Consider the following 20,169-nt stretch of genomic DNA (forward strand, 5'->3'; position numbering starts at 1 on the left):
AGATAAAAACAATGCAAAAAAAATGTGAAAGAAGGACAAAATAAATCTTTAATTTCTTAAAACAAATGTTGGACTTAATCCTGATTTCACTTGCTTTGTCATAAGCATTTACTTTGTAGCTCACTGAAGACAGCATAGCTGTGTTGGTGTAGGTGGGATAAGAATCAATCCCATCACTTTCCCTTTTGATTAAAAGGAGCAACTGTTAAAACTGGATAATGGTTTCATTTGTAATACCCTCAGCAAACGCAGATTGTTTGGTCTTCTCAGCAATGTTATTATGCTGCACAAAGATGACCCTTTTTGTGATTTAAGATGTAGCTAGAGGAATCCGAGTACAGCCAAATCGATGGAGGCAATCTTGCTCTATTTCCAGATTTCCAGCATTTCTTCATTATATGTAATAGAACATTTTAGCATAATAATTCAGAGGTCCAGAGATACAGAAGACAGAGAAATAATGTTGAAAAGTAATTCTTCACATTTGGCTTTCACTACATCAAGTGCAAACGGTGAACTTAAACATGAAAATACAATTTGCTCCTTCTAAAGTCTACATCCTTATCTCTGGCAAAGAACACACATTCATTTCCAGTGCCTCGAGGTAAAGACTAAGGCATCTATCACAAGCACAGTGAATATCTGAAGGATTTGGAAGCAATCTTTTCATAATGTTTCTTTGGAAGGGAAGCAGGGTTATGAGTTACTCAAAATTCATAGAGATTATTAAGTTTACATCCACACAGCAGATATGGTACCATATTATTTCCCATCAACAGTGTTCTCACCTGCTGAGAATCTCTCTCTGGTTCAAGACAGCCATTCATTATGAGGCATTAGCACTCTACTGCACAAACCAAAGTCATGCCCCATCACTGAACTGGGCAAGCCCATAATACCCACACTCTGCTCACAAGGGCTATGTTTACTTACTGTTCAAGACCTTCATTTTAGTGATTTAATAGGCAGGTAATTTCTTACTTCAGCAGATTTTTCTGTATTTTAAGTCAGGTATTTCTGGATAAATGTTTGGGCGTTTAAAAGGTTTACAGGGCTTCCCAAAGAACTCCCATACCACTGGAGTATGCAATGGCAGCAGGGACTCCTTCTGACAAGAAAAGCTGATCAGCTGCAAGCTTTCCTATTGATGAATCCAACTCTTCACCGGGTCTAAACTAAGCCTGTGGGTTTTGTGTTTTTCTTCTTAGCCTTCTTTGAGGCCTGAAGAAAGTTATGAAATAGATTTTTCTAGTCCTCCCAGGAGCAAGGCCAGGTTACATCTTGACCTCAGAAACAAAGCAGCCCACGAAAGCCAGCCTTCTCGGACTAACACAAAGCAAACTACAACATGCAACATAAGGCAATATTAAGAGTGAGAAATGACAAGCAATGTATCAGTATTGGGGAGGAGAAATAATAAAACCTGGCCATATTAAAAATCCCAGCAACAATGATACTGAACAACACAATTTTGGCTCTGCTGCAGTCTTCATTAGCAAGGGTGGAAACGTTATTCATCTGAAAAGAGTGTTTATTTGGAAGGAAGATTTCGATTACAAGTCAACAAAAAAGAAATTCTTTATTGTAGAACATTATTTATTTTTAGACCTTATGGCCATCTTACTCTGTAACCGTTCTAGCATACCTATGGGTACAGCAACGTGCAGCCACACACAGACTCTCACAACAAGCCAGCCATACTAAAATATACAAAATACAAATAGAAATACAAAAGAACCCTTACAGGGCCGAATCTCCTCTCAACAACATTCATGTAAATCAGCTCAGTCAGCTGAGGGACATTGATGTGAAACTCTAGAGAGGAAAGAATCGGACTCTGATGCTTTGAACAAACTGCCCAAGTGTATCTTATGTGCAGACTGTTTAACTGTGGGTTCAGTACCGCAGAGGAAAACAGGTGTAAAAATGATAAACCCTACTTTTCACGGTGAAACAGCATTAAGGACACAAAATATGGTCCTACCCTGAATACATGAATACTGAACTCAGGTGGAAGTAGCTTACAAAAGCATCAACAGTTTGACACATGTAAGTAACCAGGTCCTTATCAAAGACCACCGGATCTGAATGGCTAATTCCCATTAACATGAGTGGCAGTGGTGTTTGTGCAAATCCCATGTATGCTGATGGAAGTACGGACCCTGAAATCTCCATGACCTTGATGTGCAATATTTATGTCTACACCTTTAGCCTCTTGCACATAATGAGATGCAGTCTTTTAGCTTTATGCACTTCACCAGGCATTCAATTAGAAAAAGCAAATTTTTTTTTGGGGGGGGAAGAATGCTAAGCTATTTAGACAGAAGGTAGTGAATCAAAAATTGCAAAACTTCAGCTTTCAAAAATAGCCTAAGTGACCTCTTACAATACTCTGACCACTCCATCACAAGCAGGAGGCAACCCCTGTGAAGAGCGAATTCTGGCAAAGTTCTCTCTTCACAGATGATGCACAGCTTAAGCTATAATGAGTTTTTGGGTTACAAATGCTGAACGCATTAATATTCCTTGATGATAATTATCACAGTATAAGCACCTTTCCCAATGTGAGTAGCATAAAGCAACTGAAGCAGCATTTTTACTACATTTGAAACAAGCTGGAAAATGGGATTTTCTACTCTCGTAACCTGAGGTCAACATACATCAAGCTATGCATATTAAATACGTCTACCCTATACAACTATATAGACCTTTCCATATATTCACACACATGCATTCAATTAACACCCTAATTTTCTGAATACTTATACAAATATGCTATACATATGAACATGACTTCTCATGCAAAACAAATCCAGTATTAAACCCAAATAATTAATAAACAGGCTACACTGGTATTTCTTTGGAAGTGACTTATTTTTCTACAATACTTAGAAAAGAAATAGGCAGGTATTAGCTGCTGATACAAATTGAAAATTAAAAAAATACATGTACATTTACCCAGACTGAAAATAAAATTTGTAGAAAAATGCTGCCTTCCACCTTCACAGGTTAAAGTAACAACATTAAGTGTGACGTATACCCACAGATAGCACTTTTTTTTAAGAACAGCTGAAAAAAAAGAGTTCTTGAGTGAGCCCAAATTCTTGCAGACAGCTCACAGACCAAGTAATGAGTAGGGGCACCGGAGATATCCCGAAGAAACAGCAGAGCAGGAGCCTCAAGCCAGGCAGCCGAGCACCTGCAAAGCTGTTCCTTACCTGTCGCCGCAGCCAGGAGACTGCAGAACCTTTGTGCTGCCTCTGCATGGGGCAATAACCTACTCATCCAGGCAGCAGCAGCAAACGGATTGATTTCACAGTCAGACAGGCTCACCCAACCTTTGGAGCCTACTCTTAAATCTGAACGGGGGGAAAAAGGGTGCACATCACACATAGCACCTAAAATCTGCAAGCCATCCCCCAAAACCAAGAGAATACCCATCTTATCACACACCAAACCCAAATTCCTTCCAAAGATAACATGAGATACACTTCTTTAAACGGTGTAAATGGGCTCGGCTGTATTTTAAGTGCAGGACATTTAATTATTATACAAGTACTTACTGAGGATTAATTAACATACAACAAGGATCTGAAACATGCAGGCATTTGTCAAAGAAGACAGGGTTTCTAATGATTTATTATTGTTTGATTAACAACATCATGCAGCAACTATGTTATTAAATCTCTGTTTTGCATACTACAGAACCTAAAAGCATTACCTAGTGATGTACTGTCAGTCTCAGAAGAGGGTAACAACTTGATCTCTGCTTTCTTATCACCCCCATCTCAGAAAATGTTCATTGTTACAAACGATGCACTGGTAAGAAGCCTTTAAAAATATCACACTGTGAGTTGCAGGGTTTTTACTAAACGCTATAATACCGTTTTAATATTCTGTGCAAATAAACTCACTGCCTTCTTCTAGCAGTGACAAAATGGGAGTCAGTTTGAACCCTTAATCCGAAAAATGGGAATCAATTCTGGTGTTCTGTGGGTGTGAAATCTGCTGAATGTATTTATGCCATGTTGTCCTGCACTTCATTTAGGAAATACGCCATGTTACAACCATTTCAAGAACTAAAGCACAATTTTGACTTGTGCTGCAAAATGCCTCAAAATCCCATTTGAATATATGGCAAGGTTTTGAGGCAACCTTTGCTAAACATTTAACAGCACTATTGGCTTATTAAATGCTGTAATGTGAAAGCCATGAATAGGTGATATAAAGTGCATGACATTTTTTTTTCACTTAACATTGGTGCTCATTTTGAACACTGTACAAACCCATTCATCAGAAGAACTGATGCATCCTAAAAAAGTATTTCTTCTTAACAGGTAAACGTAGCACTGGCATCTTGCTGTTATAAAAATGACTAAAACCCTCCTTGGTTAATTGTATAAGATCTGTTCCCCTTCAGTTAGAAACCCCTTTTCATCCTCCCTACTAAAAAATCTGAAAAGACCATGTCTGAGAATTAAAAGTGATGTAGTGGAATCAGGCGGGCACAAGATATATTGCTTATATGAAAGTCAAACCTAGGGGAAAAAAAGAGGTACAGAACACGCAGCTTCAGTTTATCATACATAGAAACTGCATGGCTGACCACCTTACAGGTAGAAAATTGAATACATTTTTGTGCATGTCAAAATGCACTTGACAACTAGATAATATAGTGACAGTCATTCAAAATACAGATGTAGGACTGAACATTTTCTATAAAAATAAACACTTTCATTAAAATGAAATCGAAGTAACTTTGTTCACAGCAACAGATGTATTTCAGTATGAATCACTGAAAACAAATTTAAATCCACAATGAAATATATTAATGTAAGCTAACAAAAAAATCTCTTGGCATGGAATTGCCTGCAGAGCGTGCATTTATTCTGTAAACACTGTAACAATGATTATCTGTCCTTCCAGCTCTCAGTGGAGTCTCCTGCTTTTGAAAATGTCTTGTGGTGACTTACTAAATTCAGGCTATTTCAATTAGTATTACTGCACATTAAAAATTAATTGTATTAAAGAGTGGATTAAGGTTTAAATTTCAATTCTACAGTGTGTGCGCTAGAAATGACAGCTAAAAATCAATGCTCTCTGGCCCATACTCGGAAGTTTGTACGACTGAATAGTGTGGAACTGGCGTCAGTTTTAAAAGAATTGATAGTTCAATTCAAGGTGTGTCAATTCTAATTCCTGACTTAAATTGCAATGTTACACAGCCTTAGTATTAAGCTAAGGAACAAAATGAAAAAAAGCTGCCTTGCAATGAAAAAAATTTGTCTTCTTCATAAAGATTGAAAAAAAATCCAAGTTACAGTTCAAAATTCCTGTTTGGTGTCACTAAGGGAAAGAAGATGTTTTAATGGGATGATGACTTCATTACGGAAGATATATATACATTTTTTCCTTATTTAGAACATGCTGCTAAAATGTCATCCAGAATTGCAATTCAGGCCTCAGGTCTTACAAACACTGACGAACATATGTAGCCTTATTTGTGTATGAAAGGAAGCTTGTGGAAGCTATTTGTAATAAAATCGTACAAATGCTTGTATATTTTCAGGATCAGACCTCTTCATTACAATTCATAATGTACATGCAAGACTGGTTAAAACTTTTAGTGTTTGCAGCAAGGGGTGTGTGAGAGACAGAGGTGCTGGTACATGATTGAATCTGAAGACTCTGGGACACTTCTGCTTTGGGACACGTCTCTGTGCAAACAGTCCTGGTAAGGGCAGCACCAAAGGGCCATGAAAGCCACAAGCTGGCCCACGCAGAAGCCCAGCTGATGCGTATGCCACACAACAGAGCTGTAGTCTGCTCTGTAGTAGGCTACAGAGTAGTAGTAGTGGACTACCAGTAGTAGTCTGTAGTCATCCAATCGGTAAAGCACCAGCTGGGATGCTGAATTTCCAAGCTACAGTGGGAGGGGGGACAGGATCACTGCTATCAAACGTCTCAAAAAGTGGAAGTGCTCAGGCATCACGCTACAGTGAGAAGGGTACAGGGGAATGGGCAACAAACAGTTCTTTCTACCTCTAGTAATCATGTTAGCTACGGTCTCCTGAGCTACCCTTTTGCTGCAGAACACAGGTCAATTTCTTAGCCTCCACATATATGAAATCTTCCATTTTATTGTCTGAAAAAAACAGTTGGAAGTTGCCTTCATGACTGAACACTGCCTCTTGGACAACTACGGCTGAAAGCTGTACTATTAGCTTGCTGAAACCTTTATTCAGACACTGTAAGTTGGAAAGATTTTTGAAAGGAAAATGCCTTTATTCAAATATTTGTATCTTTACAACAATACCTTTTATTACTTGGGTGAAACTGAGTTTTGCAGAAGGGTTCCTTGAGAATGTGGTGCTGGATTATAAACTGACACCACTGCTAAAATTCTGCCTTTGAATGTGAACACAGTGCCAAAAGGAAAGGGAACAGCTGAAGCAAAATCATTTTTGCACTCTTTTGTATTGTAAAATGTATGGGGAATAGCAAGAAGGGAAAAAGCATGCTGCACTTGTTATAAACCTAGTATTGTTCCTGCCTGAAAATGGCTAGCAAGAAATGCCTGTCACTTTTCCCAACAACAAACTAATATTTTAAAGAGCAAATGATGAAGAACATGGCAAGTCGAGTCACCAGCCCAAGCTGGCATCACTGAAGTATTGCAAAGCCACCCAGGACACCAGAGCTTGGAACTGAACAGTCATTGGTGTGTACCTAAGAGACAAGTTGATGTCCACAATGTTTCTAAAGATCCCCTGTGCTGTGCCGATGTCCAACAGCAAGTTTGGCGTCAAGAGAATAAAGAAGATGGGATGTAATAACAACAATAAAAAAATAATTTGGTGCAAATGGACCCCAAGGTGTAGTAGTCATCCCCATGCAACAATCACCCTTCACTGCAATTTACTGATGTTGCTTCATTACAATCCAGCATACAAAGGGGGCAATATTAAGGCATACTATTTAAAGCTACAAGATCTGTGGTGCCAGATACAGCTGATACTGAATCAAGACTATAGAGTAAAAAGAAGGTAATTTCAGCAGAGAATACTGACAAATGAAAGCTCTCCTGAAGGTGCACAAGTGTGTCGTTGTTACAAGACTTAGCTGAGTGCCACAATAAGCAATTGAAACTAAAGAGTGCCAACACATTTTATAGGGTGAATCCACAAATTCTTTACAAAAATACAGCAATATTTGGTTACAAATTAAAGTGATAACCAAGGAAGACAGAGAAACTGGTTTAGATAAGGGAGAAAAGAAGTATTTTCATGCGATAGCAGAATATATAGAAGTTGAGAGAGATTTTTGCAGGGTACAGGACCTGCAGAATGTATGGACTTTGAAGCAACATTCAGAATTGCAGTGACAAAGGACAAATTCTGAATAAGCCAATGTTATTGACTCATGGAAACCATCACACTTTATATTATCTTTCTGTTTGTTAGCTGGTTCTGACTGGGGAAGAAATCAAGGACAACTCTTGTGTGAAGATGGAGATGTCAAGAATAGAAATCAGCAGGGCTGCATCTGTGAGAGGTGATGATATAGTAAAAGGGGAGGAACAGTGCTTTTAAAACAGGCCCTGAAATGGATAGAAAACACAAATCAAATCTGGGGGGGTCTAAGGCAAGCAGCAGAATTCTCCAAGAGATAATTTAATTACTTGCTATTTAGAACATTATAGTACTTTTCCTTCTTCGTGTACATTAACTAATTTGTCTTGAAACATCTCCTTAGATAAGTATTGTCTCCATTCCACATTTCAATGGCTTGTTCTAGGCTACTGAAGAAGTCATTGGGAATGTTGGAACCACCACAAAATCACATCCATTCCGACTCCTGTTTTTATGTTATGAAGCAAAAATTGATTTTTTTTTGGCTTGTCAAGCAAAGACTTGGAAGATAGGAGGAATAATACTGTAACAATACCATAAAGGAAAAGGGGAAAGAGAGACTGTGATGCCATGAAAAAGTTATCTGCATTTTGTGGGAGATAACGGAGTAGGAGAATTCAGAGTTGAAGAGCATTCCAAATCTGCTTTTTAAGGAGATGAATGAGAAGGATACACTGAAGAAAAAAAGGCAGCTAGAGTGTGTTGAGAGTGCTTCTCTTCTTAGAGAAGAGAACTTCTACCGAGGCTTTAGGCTGAAGGAGACAAAGAAAATCACCAGCTCACAGAAAGGGTGGCCTGGAGGAACCATCACTAGGGTTGAAAGAGATGCACATGCAGCACAAAAGCAGCAGTTGATGTAAAATACAATAACCTAGGTGACATATCATAGAAATTAGAGTCCTATTTTCTGTCACTTAATTTATTCCCATGCACCGCCATGAAGTATTTTTCCTGACGGTACAATTCCGGTCTGTACTGCAAGGTGTACTCCGTCACTGGTGCAAATGCAGCTGCTGGTAAAAAGTATAGAATGTTTTCATTATTAAGAAGTAATCCTGAGATTAAGTTTTCTAGGCTAGCTCTCTGTCCGAGTGTATTTATTTTTTCACTTATTTCATTTTCATTTTGTTTTCATTTTACCCTCATTTTCTCAAGTTATATTTTAGTCAAAAAAGGTTAAAAATACCATCCCTATTAAGTCTGACTTGAAGAATAACAGCACAGAAGAAGAAATGTGGGTTAAAAGTTCAGATTTGGCAGGGAAATGTCACTCAGCTGAAGAGACTATTTAACTGTTCTGGTGAAAATTGGTTTTGATTTGATCGTGTTATGACAGTTTGCAAATCACACTTTGCACTAAGTAATATTTGGGTTAAGCTTTTTAACCAAACTTCTTAGCAATTGGAAGGCTGTGTTACCTCTGAATGATTAATTTAACTAGGTAGTAAACATAAACATCTCCCAAGTTGTTCAAAGAATTACACAGGGCTCAGCAGGAGTCTCATTTGGGGGTTCTGGGAGAGGGTTTTTTTGCACAGTTATCTAATGTCTTGGCACTCACATAGGTGTGCAATGAAAAGCAATGAAGCTAGAGGCACAGTGGGTTCATTGTGAAGGTTGCCTGCAAAAGGGTTGAGAGAAAGGGTGCCTAACCAAACAGCTAGGTATTAAGAATATACCACTGAGGTCCTGAACTACAACCCTCTAATAAAGTAGCATGTCAGAGAAAATTGAAATTGTATGGCCAGGCACTGGAAAAAGAAAACCAAAACAGGACATTACAGGCACATCCTTAACTCTGGCCACGATGCATGTGTTTTATGATTGCTTTTGGTTATACAAATATACTATCCCTTTTATCATTCAGTCTAATCCAAACATGAGCCTCATACCTTTCAGTATAAACACAGTGAATGAGGCAGTGTTTTGAAATAAGCTTTGTCCAACACGCTATGAATAGCATATTCTGTAAAGTCTCTTGGATAAGTACCACATATATTGGATTATATTCATGTAATAAAAATAACGTGTTATGGAGCTTTGCACCTTTGAACAGGTCTCCATCACTCTGCCCACTGCTTCATTTCCTCTGGGGTTTCTCCTTTTGCCCTAAATTGAACAACATACTCAAACAGTGGCTTAGTTAAGAAAAATAAATCTGCAAAAAGGAATGTTTCTTCTTCCTTTCTCCCTATACATTGAATTTAGCTCTATATTTACGTTAGTTTAAGGCCACATGACAGAATTACTCAGTTCTGTCCCGCTGACACATTGGTCTTATGGTTTTACTTGGATGTTTCACTATGAAGGTACATAATATTTTTTCACAGGCAAAAATCCTGAGATTGAACTTTAAGGTCATGACACTTTTGTGCACGGAAAATCTGAATTTGGTAATGTTTACATCTAGCATTTATTAGATTTTTTTTTTCTTTCACAGACATTTATACCCAATTTGCTGGTTGCTAAAACAGCTGTCATACAAGCTGAAGGACATAATAGGCCATTCAGCTTGTACACACATGCATATACACATGTAAATAAGAAAAGGGTGCATTCAATCACAAAATAACTTGCATTTTAAGTAGGTACCACCATATCACTTTATTATTGATTTTTCTTTGGCTCCACCTAAAGAAAATAACTCTACATGTGATAAAGAGTGTGTGGGATTATCTTCTCACCATTCACAGTCTATGAGGCATGCAAAAATAAGGATTTTTACCTAAATATTATTCTAACCTCCTATAAAGACAGAATCAAAAGTATTACTTAGTGAAAATGTGTTGGTAGCTCTACTGCTATGTCGAGGAGGCAGAAGGAGTTACTTTTCTCAATAAGGATCATTGAGTGTGTCACTGGTTAATTCTCGTTCTATGCTCCTCATTAGCATTACTCTCAAGTTTCTGGTTATCATATCCGAAATATTAAGACATAATAAGTACGAAGGTGCAGATAATTGGATATTAACCAGAACATACTTGACTGGGCAGGAGGTAGGGCCTTGCTTAAACTAATCCTGAAATGTATTAATCACCAATTAATGAATGGGTTTCAAATTCATTTTCTATTATAGAACACCTCTGAGTATCTAAGCTTTTTCTAATAAAATGAGTTGGAATAACAGGATAGGAATAAGAAACACTCCAATTTGAGGCTGGCTTGAATTAATTCCCTATAGCTTGTTGTTAAGTTCATTGAAAACAATAATCCTGGTATGAGTGACTTTCTTTATAAGGTTGAGAAAATAACCATATATTATAGCACTTACAGTCTCTATTTGCAGGTACAAATGGTCATACAGAGGCTAAATTCAGAACAGAGCTAGTTCACTGGAGAACTGCTATAGCACTATCTATATTTCTTCAGAGCAAATATAGCTGTATAAGACAAGCAGCATAAGACCTGTATAAGCTCCACATGGATATTGCCAATTAATGATTTTCAGTGTGAAAACAGGTATACATGTACACCAACTTCAGCAAAAAAAAAAGTCTTCACACACACACCCTCCCCACCCTGGCCCAAAATGCAGTCCACACCAGTCCATTCTGGTGACCCAGGCTCTCGAAGGGCGGAAGAAGAACAGTGGGAGGGCAAATACAGCAATTATGAAATCCTGTTAAGAAGCCTGTCAGTAAGGAGGGTGGTGGCATTAATCTCAGAAGCCCTAGATTCAGATGCCTTTGCTGATTTTGCATTATGCATACACCCCTAACCAGCCTTACTAACTAGCCTGACATAGTTGCACTTTTCCCAACCAAGGGGCTAACCACCTGCACACATTTACTCTTTAAATAATGAAAGTTTTTGTTAATGGGGCATATTTAAATCCAAAAGAAAAGAAAAAAAATGGAAACAAAGCCTGAAGTTTCCTGTTGTTTTCTTTATATAATATTCTTAGATGTCTAGGATAATTTTAAATGGTTACTTTAGGCTTTTTATAGTTTGAAATGTGTGCCTGCTACCATCGCAGACAAATACAGAGATCCTTATTGTTACTAATGAAGAAAATTATATCAGACATGGTTGAAGTACTATTATTCCCCTTTCTCTCTTCTTGCTGTCCTCAGTGTTATTTACATTGATGTGAATTGCAAGTAAACCAATATTATCCATCTCTCTGTTTTTTCCCTAATTTGTTGACTTTAATTTTAGTAAGTCTTAAATAAGCGCTTACCGAAGATGAAGTAAGATATGCAAGCAAGTAGTCCTTTTATCAACAATTTTGCCACAGAAATACACAAACATTTCAATGGCTCTTCATTAGCAAACAAATCAACAAGTGATATTTTAATGCATGACTTTATTCCATCTCTGTGGGGACTGTAGTTGAGAGTGTGATGTACAGTACAGAGAAAGGAATCATCAGCCACAATGTCCCAGGGCTCTATCCATTGAGGACTTCTCAGCCTCTGCTTAAAGAGTGCATTTAATTGACTGATAGACAGTAGCTTCTTTGTTCACAGAAGACAGCGAAGTAATGGCAGCTTGAAAATCGTACCATCTACAGGATCTCCTGAGACTAGTAACAGGGGGATATGTGTCAGGAATAAATAAATAATCTAATTATTAAGCCACTTCCTGTCAAGTTAACTCCAATTTGTTGGCTTTTGAAGGCAACAAAACGAGGCATTTTTCCTCATTATGCTTCTCTTTTTATACCACTGGTAATCACAGGCGGATTAAAGGGTGCCTGATTGGTTTTTTTGTCAAGGAACTGAGAAGCAGCCAACAGTACAGAAAAACAGAGTTGGGGTTAGAAGAAATTTCATGCTTGTCTCCTTTCCAGCTCCCTAACAGCCCACACTGCTGCCCCATACAGTGCTGCCAGCTGTACAGCAAATGTGTACCCCTCCAACGGCGGCCTACCAGGCCACAGGCTCCATCCTGAGAGCTGTGAGATACCTTGCAATCTTGGCAGGTAGCTACTGCTGTCATAGGCATAATTCTAAAGGTGACCTACGAAACCCCGTCAGCTCACCAAATGCAACAATATGAGCAGCTGAAGTCCAACACCCACTCTCCATATTGGCTTCTTTTGTTTTGCTTCCTGCACTTACAAAGCAGGGAGAAACCGAGGGACGTACTCTGTCAAAGAATTGGAGGCTTCTCTGCTAAGAATAGGGACAATTCAGAAAAGCACTGGTTCGGCTACCCTCTGTGCAGGCGGCTAAGCACGGCCCCAAAGAATGCACTAAGGTTCCTGATAAAGCCTGCAGTACAAATGGTCAGCCGCAAAGAACAAAAGGGAAGGCTGACACAACGCCATTAATTCTGCCCGTGGTGAGGAAGTATTAACATGCATAGTATATCACAGCACTGGCTAGGAGAAGAATCGTGCAGCCCGTGGACGGAAAGGAACAACTTTCGGACTGCCTGGCATTATCTCGCAGTGGTGTCCCTTTCTAATACAACAGGAATTTCTGCAGAAGAAAAAAAATACGGCTTTGGCACGCTTTGCTTATCTTCATGAAATGAACTCCAGGCTGGGCTGTGGACATTTTCAAATGCTTCTGTTAGCATTTTTATTATTACAATTACTACCATAATTATTATTTAATATTAAAACATTTTAGATTTAGAATATTTTTTGAGTGCCCCTCCCTAAAAAAAAAAAAAAAAGGATTCAAAGATGTTTGCACACTGTGTTCCAAATTAACCGTTTGTGATTTTAAAAGTCGGGACAGTCTTTCCTAAAAACTGTGTCAAAAAGGAAACAGCCGTGCCTGATTCAGACCCTTGAAATGGAAGTGTCGGCTCCGGCCAGCACAGCTCAGCGGGTGAAATTGCATCCCCAGGGATGCAGGGGGACAGGGAGGCTGTAGCCCAAATAGGTGACATAACTTTAAGCACAGTAAACGGTGCTGCTGTAGCATGTTTACAGCTGCCTTTGCCATTTCTGAATACATCTTGAATTTTTTGTTAAATTGCGCAGATAATTAAAGCCTCTTCATATTTACAGTCTGCTTCATTGGTACCATGAATTCTGTTTTCAGTTACTGTCTGCAAATTCCCTCTCTGCACAATTTCATACTAAGCAATAACACTTCATTTTACATAAGTTTTATCTGATGTCCCCATACAGAGCTGCCAGCTGTACAGCAAATGTGCCGCTCTCAAACTGAGGCCTACTAGGCCACAGGCTCCATCCTGAGATCTGTGAGGCACCTTGCTGTCATTGGCAAGCGTTCCCTGCTATCACTGCTACCATCGCTCCACACTACACGCAACTTAAAATCATCTGATTATTAGAATTTGTGGTCCACACTCCATTTTATCCTTTATTTAATCTATCCCCAGATCACACATTTGTTTAAATGTTTTGGCTGGTTTACAAATCATGCAGCCATCTGCACAGTAGGTGTGACACCATTTTTTAGACAAAAGTTACATTACAAAACAACAAAGATAAAGTCATTTGAAATGCTTTGGTGTTTGTTATTCTGCCTGGTTTGCTTGGACCAACTCTAAGAAATAAATAGAATTATCTGTGTAAATCGATGAACATCTATGAAAAACAACACCCAGCAGAACGCAGAGCTTGCTCCATTACCTACGTTAATATCATGACAGCTGAGGAGAGATGACCTGGCCCACTTCTCATCTCTCCTGTACAGATGGCTATTAAAGAGAAAGTATCCCTTTTGTATGGTCCATGCAGAAACCCTTTATGGGCTTTTCAAATAAGCCAGCATTGCCCACAAGAGAGTAGCTTTCTGTTAGTATGAAACAGCACAGATTTCATCTATTTTGTAACCCAGCTCCTCACAAAATAAACCTACGGTTTCTCAGATTTAGCACCAAATGCTGCTTTTTTCTGGGTATTTCAAATACATCTCTGCTTTTTGCAGACAAGGTGACAGTTTCCTCTGACTTTCTGATAACTTCTTGCCAGCTCTGCCTGCGAATAGGAGACTCCCAAATATCCAGGTGATTTACTGATTCTAAGAGGGTACGATCCATCTTTTCCTTACTAATTATAATTTCCATTTCTTATTACTGAAGAGTCAGTGAGAGAGGGTAGACAAAAGAAGTTGCCACCTCCTTTGTCCTCTGATGTGTAGACGTACATCTTTGGATTCTTTTTCTCCAAACCTCTGTTAAGAAAGACTTCACGATGTCAGTTTTCCTGCATAGCAGCTTAACTGACATTTTGAAGATGTGTTCCTTGAGGTCAACTCAGTGCAACAAGTATTAGTTGTCCCCATTTCTGCATATGGGAAAGGAAAATCCCATTTTTAGTGAGCTAAGGAACTAGACAAATGTATGAATGCTACATGCTTCATACTAGTAGGCTAAAATTTAACAGGGCTCCAACAATTTATAAGGTATTTCCTTTGTCTTGACATCAGTGGTATTGTCCACATGCACATTGCACAAATGTGAGGCAAATACAATGATTTATTTTTATAGGTTTATTATGCATGCAGTTAATACATGCATAATGCAAACATGCATATCCACATAACACACAAGCATATAAACATAAACATATTATATACTTATATCCCTGTCACTGAACAAATCAAAAATCATGAATTGCACTAAAATGTGTCTTTATGTCTTCTAATGGTTACATACTACTTGTTACTGTAAAACAGGGCTGTAATTTTTTTTTTCAGGGAAATTAACATTAGATCCCACTTTCTATATTCCCTTCTTTTTAAACTGCTCCAGTATAATTTGTTTACCTGGGGCTTAATAAAGTGTTTACTGGTGTAAACTAGAATTCTTCTTGTCAGGTGCAGCGTTTGTTCATCCTATTTTTCCATTTGCTTCCTAACTTCTTTTTCTCTTTCTCTTCATTACCTCCTCCTGCTCACACCTTCTATCACATTCAATACTACACAACATCCCTCAAAAACAAATGTACCTCTTACCACAACAGACTTCACAAAACGTGTTTGATGCTTGACACTGAAAAGGTTAAAGAAAGAAAAGTCTGTTTACTCATCAAAAATGACCTATATAGAAATTTTCAAAAGTAGGGTTGCAAAAAGGTACTGAATCCTGACCATCACATCCTTTCCCTTCACTCCCCAACTTTTCAGAGGGGCAGTGGCTCTTGCTCTGACGAGAGCTTGCTTTTTCTGTCAACAAAAGTAGCAGCAATCTACAAAGATTGTGGCTGTTTCCCCCTTTTATCATTCTCTTTGTCAGCCTGATCAGTCCTCAATGGTAAATGTGCTGCTCTGTTGTGCACAGCCAGCGGCTCGCAATTTGCTCACTATGTTTCATGAGACAGTTGTTTGTGGCTGTTTGGAACACATTTACCTCTTTGGGGATTTATACGCTAGTTGCAATGCCAACCTCCATAGTGATAGAGATTTCTTTCTAACTAAAATAGATAATTAGAAGCTGGTAATTATTGGTCAAGAATTATCAGAGTGAAAAAAATTAAGCTCTTCATAAATAGTTCTTGGCAACGTCATCTCTTTACATTATCTCATGCCTAACAGCACTTTACTCAGAGCACTTACAAATTTACACTACTGCTGTTGAGCCTCATAATTTTATGTGGAGTAATTCTTTTTCTGAGTTAAACGTGTCGGAACTCCCTCAGTTCTGATCCACTCTGTACATGCACACGTACAAAATCCTAGGGATTACAGCAACTGTTTAGTCTATTGACACTGAACTGCATCAGATACTGCAGATGTAAGGGAACCAGTGGTAGAAAAAAATAATGTTTAGCTTGTCTACTTAAAATAACAGGCAAAATAATAGGATGAGCAGTGGAGTGCAGCAAACAGAACACAAACAATGGCAGACTCTCCTTCTACACTCTCAGGTCAAATGCCAACTGTAAACTATGTGAGCAAAACAAAGGAATGCCAGAAAGCCTCTCTCTTTTCCACAAACACCCAGAAATAGAATTTTCTCAAAGAAAGCTGCTAAAAATGCTACATATTCTGCTCAGAGAGAAAAGCAAAAGACAGAAGGCTGCTGAAGAATTACCATGGTTGCCAGCACTTCCTCAAACCATATGAAATGCTTGGATTTACATTTCCTCCTCTCCCACTCAGAAGCTGAGAAGTTGTTTTACCAACAGATTTCAATAAACAGACTGACAAGTATGTTTTCATTTGGCAATCATCCTCACGATTATCCAAACAAAAGTACATGCTCATATCTAAACCCAAAATAATGCTTAACTAGAGAGCCTATTAAAAAAAAAAAAAAAAAAAGGTTTGCTTTGCTTTCAGCCCACAAGCATCCCCTAACCCCAACTTGAATCAGTGTGTAGTTTAAGCAAACATGGGCGTTGCTTGACAAAGCACGGAGACTTGAGAAGTGCAGACAGATCTAGCAGTTGGAACTCATGAACTTTCAGTTGCTTAATCTAAGTGAGGAACTCCACTTCTTTGCCTCTTTGTCCTCATCTATCCAGTGGAAAAGGCTTATAGCCCCAACCCACTGCAAAGATATTGGGAAGAATGGAAAAAAGACTGCAAAACAGTTTTAAAGTGGGAAGTTTTAAAAGAAATAAACATGCAGTTAATGAGGAAAGCAATCCCTATGACATCTTTTTAATATATAACTGGTATAATAACAAATGTTAATTGTATTGTTGTCAAAGATATTTGAGGTTACACTCCACTGGAACATCTGCAGATTTTGTTTTCCATTAGGTGGCATAATCCCTCTTGTTGAAGTGATTGAAATGTATAATAAAATCTGTAAAAACACTGTATACCCTCCTAACAAAGAAGAGTAAGAGGCTTTTTAAATAGCCTCTAATCCCTCTTCCCCTGCTAAATGTCTAGTTGAGATTATATTTGATTAGACAAAAACACACACATACACACAACCTAAAAATACCTACCCTCGGTGGAGCTATTTTAGCCAACAAAGTAATTCTGGTTGCCTTATTTAAAAGTCTAAGTTTCACACTGGGGTTTTACAAACATGTCTTTGCCTCAGTGACCTTCCATAATGCATCCTGTCTATGTGGATGTCAGCAACATGAACTCAGTTTACATCCTGGGATCGTGTTCAAGGGTCACACTAACTAGATGGGACACCATCAACTCTTCCAGGCCCCCAAACCACTAAAAAGTTGGTGAGCAGTGTTACCCTCAACTAGCTGAGCATGTTAGTAGTGGTTCTCACCCGTTTCTGAGTGGGGTTTGGCCGATGACTTTCTCCATTGTTTGTCCCATGTACCACTTATTCGTGTCATCTTCCCCCCTCCTCTAGTCTCTCCCTCTAGTCTCTCTCCTTTCTAAATCTTTTGCCTTCTCTCAGGAAGGTTTGTTTTTTCCCCTTTTCTATGTATTTTCTTTCCTTTATAACTGATATTTATGACTTTTTTTTTTTTTCCCATCTCCAATAACAGAAATTCCCTCCACCATTGTTCTCCCTACCTTTTATTTCCTGCTCTTTGCCATCCCTTTTCTCTTTTCCCTGCATCATATGCAATCCTTCAGGTACAAAGACACTAATCTAATCCATCAATAATTGCAACACTGATAATGCTAACATTTTACTATGAGAGGAAATATTAGTTCCTGAGTGTGATGATGTCTGAAAAGGCATTTATTGCCCCTACATTTGATCTAGGGATTATCACACTCCTTGACTTTTAGCGCCTGCCTTGCCAGGTTATCTTCCCTCTCCCTTGCATTCAAAGTCATTTTTTTCCTCTTTCTTCCTGGAGCTTTCTCACTTTCCCTTCCTGAGAGAAGTGAAGACACTGTAACTTGTTCTGCCAGTCTCCTACTGGAAAAGCAGGGCAACAAGGCATATTTTACCAGGCACACACAAAAAAGTGAGGGACCAGTGCGTTTAGGACAGCAGGGTTTTTTTTTTTTGTCTGGGAAATGCACTGTGTCAACAAGTTCATATTGACTTAAGTGTTTCAACTAATTTTTCAATCTTCATATTGATATGCATGCAGATATCTTGGGTATATGTATGGATTATGTATTATATATACATAACATGTACAACATATTTATATATAACATGTATATATAACATACATAACATGTCTGTATACATGTTTTCTATATTATATATGGATACTATAAGCCTACCTAACACACACACATAAACTAAGGCCACCTTTAAATAGCTTCATGTCAACTCTTGAACCTTTCTCTCTAGACAGAATATGGTCTTGGAGAAAGGCCTGTGAACAACGATATAAATTAAAGGAGGGGTGTGGGGTAGTGAAATTAGAAAGATAGCTAAGGAAAAATCCAATTAGTGGTGAGAAGACTAAAAGAATTGGAGATCAGAAATTATTTTTCCCTGTGTTTCAATTCTGAGGTCACATTCAAAACTCTCAGGAACACTGATATTCCTTTCACTCCACCCCAACACAAAATCCCCTTGCGTTTGCTTAATCAGGGCTACATCATTAGGAGCTGCACTGTTAAGTCTGGCAGTGCAGATAAGAATCTTCCACTGAACACAGATTACCGCAAGCATGACCAGCAAATCTCCCTGCATGTTTTGCAAGCTCCTTCTTTATTTCACTGGCAAGGTTTTATTTTAAGCACATTTAAATCTGCGTCACTATGGTTATGTCATGAAGCAATATCATGCATGATTAGATACAACACAGACAAAAACAATTAAATATATATTTTTAAAGATTCTCTTCCTCATCCAGCCTCCCCCAGCTTTTAGAAATAACACATAGGCAGTTAATCGCTCGGTTTAAGAAAATCTTTGTCATTTCAGATCTGCAGGCTGAAACTGGAAAACTAACTGGATTTGTCCTGCTTTACTTACTCTCACTTCCTTTCTCTCCTCCTATTCTGACCCTTTACTAAATCTCATCCAGAAAATAGAAAGAAAAAAAAATGAAAAAGAAGATCTGAGAAATTTCATGAAAAAAGAAGGGCCCTAGTCTGAAAATGCAAGGCACACGGCAGGTAGGTGGCAAGCAGACACACCACTCTGACATTCCAGCATCACCCCTTACCCACAGTGTCTGTGTTCCCTGTGATGTTTCAGTATCACTACACGTTACAGTAAAGGACATGTCATACACTGGATTCAAAGAAAACAACAGATATGGTGAGTTCTGTTGTTGGTAGCAACCTACATAATTCCACGTTACTGACCCAGATTGAATACTGTGAAACAGCTCAGATTATTTCTTTTCCAAAGACACGAAATATCAAAACTGAGGCTTAATCCAACAGGAAAATCATTTTGCTCCTTTACAAAACTGCCACTCGTGTTTTATCATTTTTCTGAAATGCATATGAAATGTTCATGCTTTAAATACATTAAAACTTATTAATAATGTACCAAGAAAAAATGGGCTATTAAGCTGTGGCACGTAACTTTCTTTTATAGTGCAGCCAAGTTACAAGCACTCATGGAAGAAATCTTTAAATTATCTTGTAAAAAGAGATAAATAGCATCAAGCTAAGTATTTTTAAGATATAAAATGAAAAAAAAACAACAACACAACAACAACAACAACAAACCAACACAACAATAAATTCTCTTCTGTTTGATATGTAGTTACTGGCTTCTACACCATATAGCTTGATCTCTGTTTTGCATGCTTTTTTATTATTACAGCAAGAAAAACAGCATAAAGGAAGTAGGAGTATAAAATCAGTTGTATCCATCTGTGTCCTAAAATATGAAATTTGGAAAAGAGGCTAAAAACAAAACAAGATAACCCTGGCAATGTTATCTTATTAGCGGGCAAATGATGTGCTTGATAAATTTAATTGGCTGATAGAACTCTTAGTGCTATTACTGAGTGGTTACCAAATTGAAAACA

At 38.2% G+C, this 20,169-nt stretch overlaps 1 protein-coding gene across 17 annotated transcripts in view; it reads right to left on the reverse strand.

Annotated features, from left to right (window-relative positions):
* Positions 1 to 20,169, reverse strand: part of ZNF521 (zinc finger protein 521) — a 235,953-nt gene that overhangs the window by 100,928 nt on the left and 114,856 nt on the right. The window lies entirely within an intron of this gene.

Source organism: Cygnus atratus, chromosome 2 (assembly GCF_013377495.2).
Source record: "Cygnus atratus isolate AKBS03 ecotype Queensland, Australia chromosome 2, CAtr_DNAZoo_HiC_assembly, whole genome shotgun sequence".
NCBI classification, from domain to species: Eukaryota; Metazoa; Chordata; class Aves; order Anseriformes; family Anatidae; genus Cygnus; species Cygnus atratus.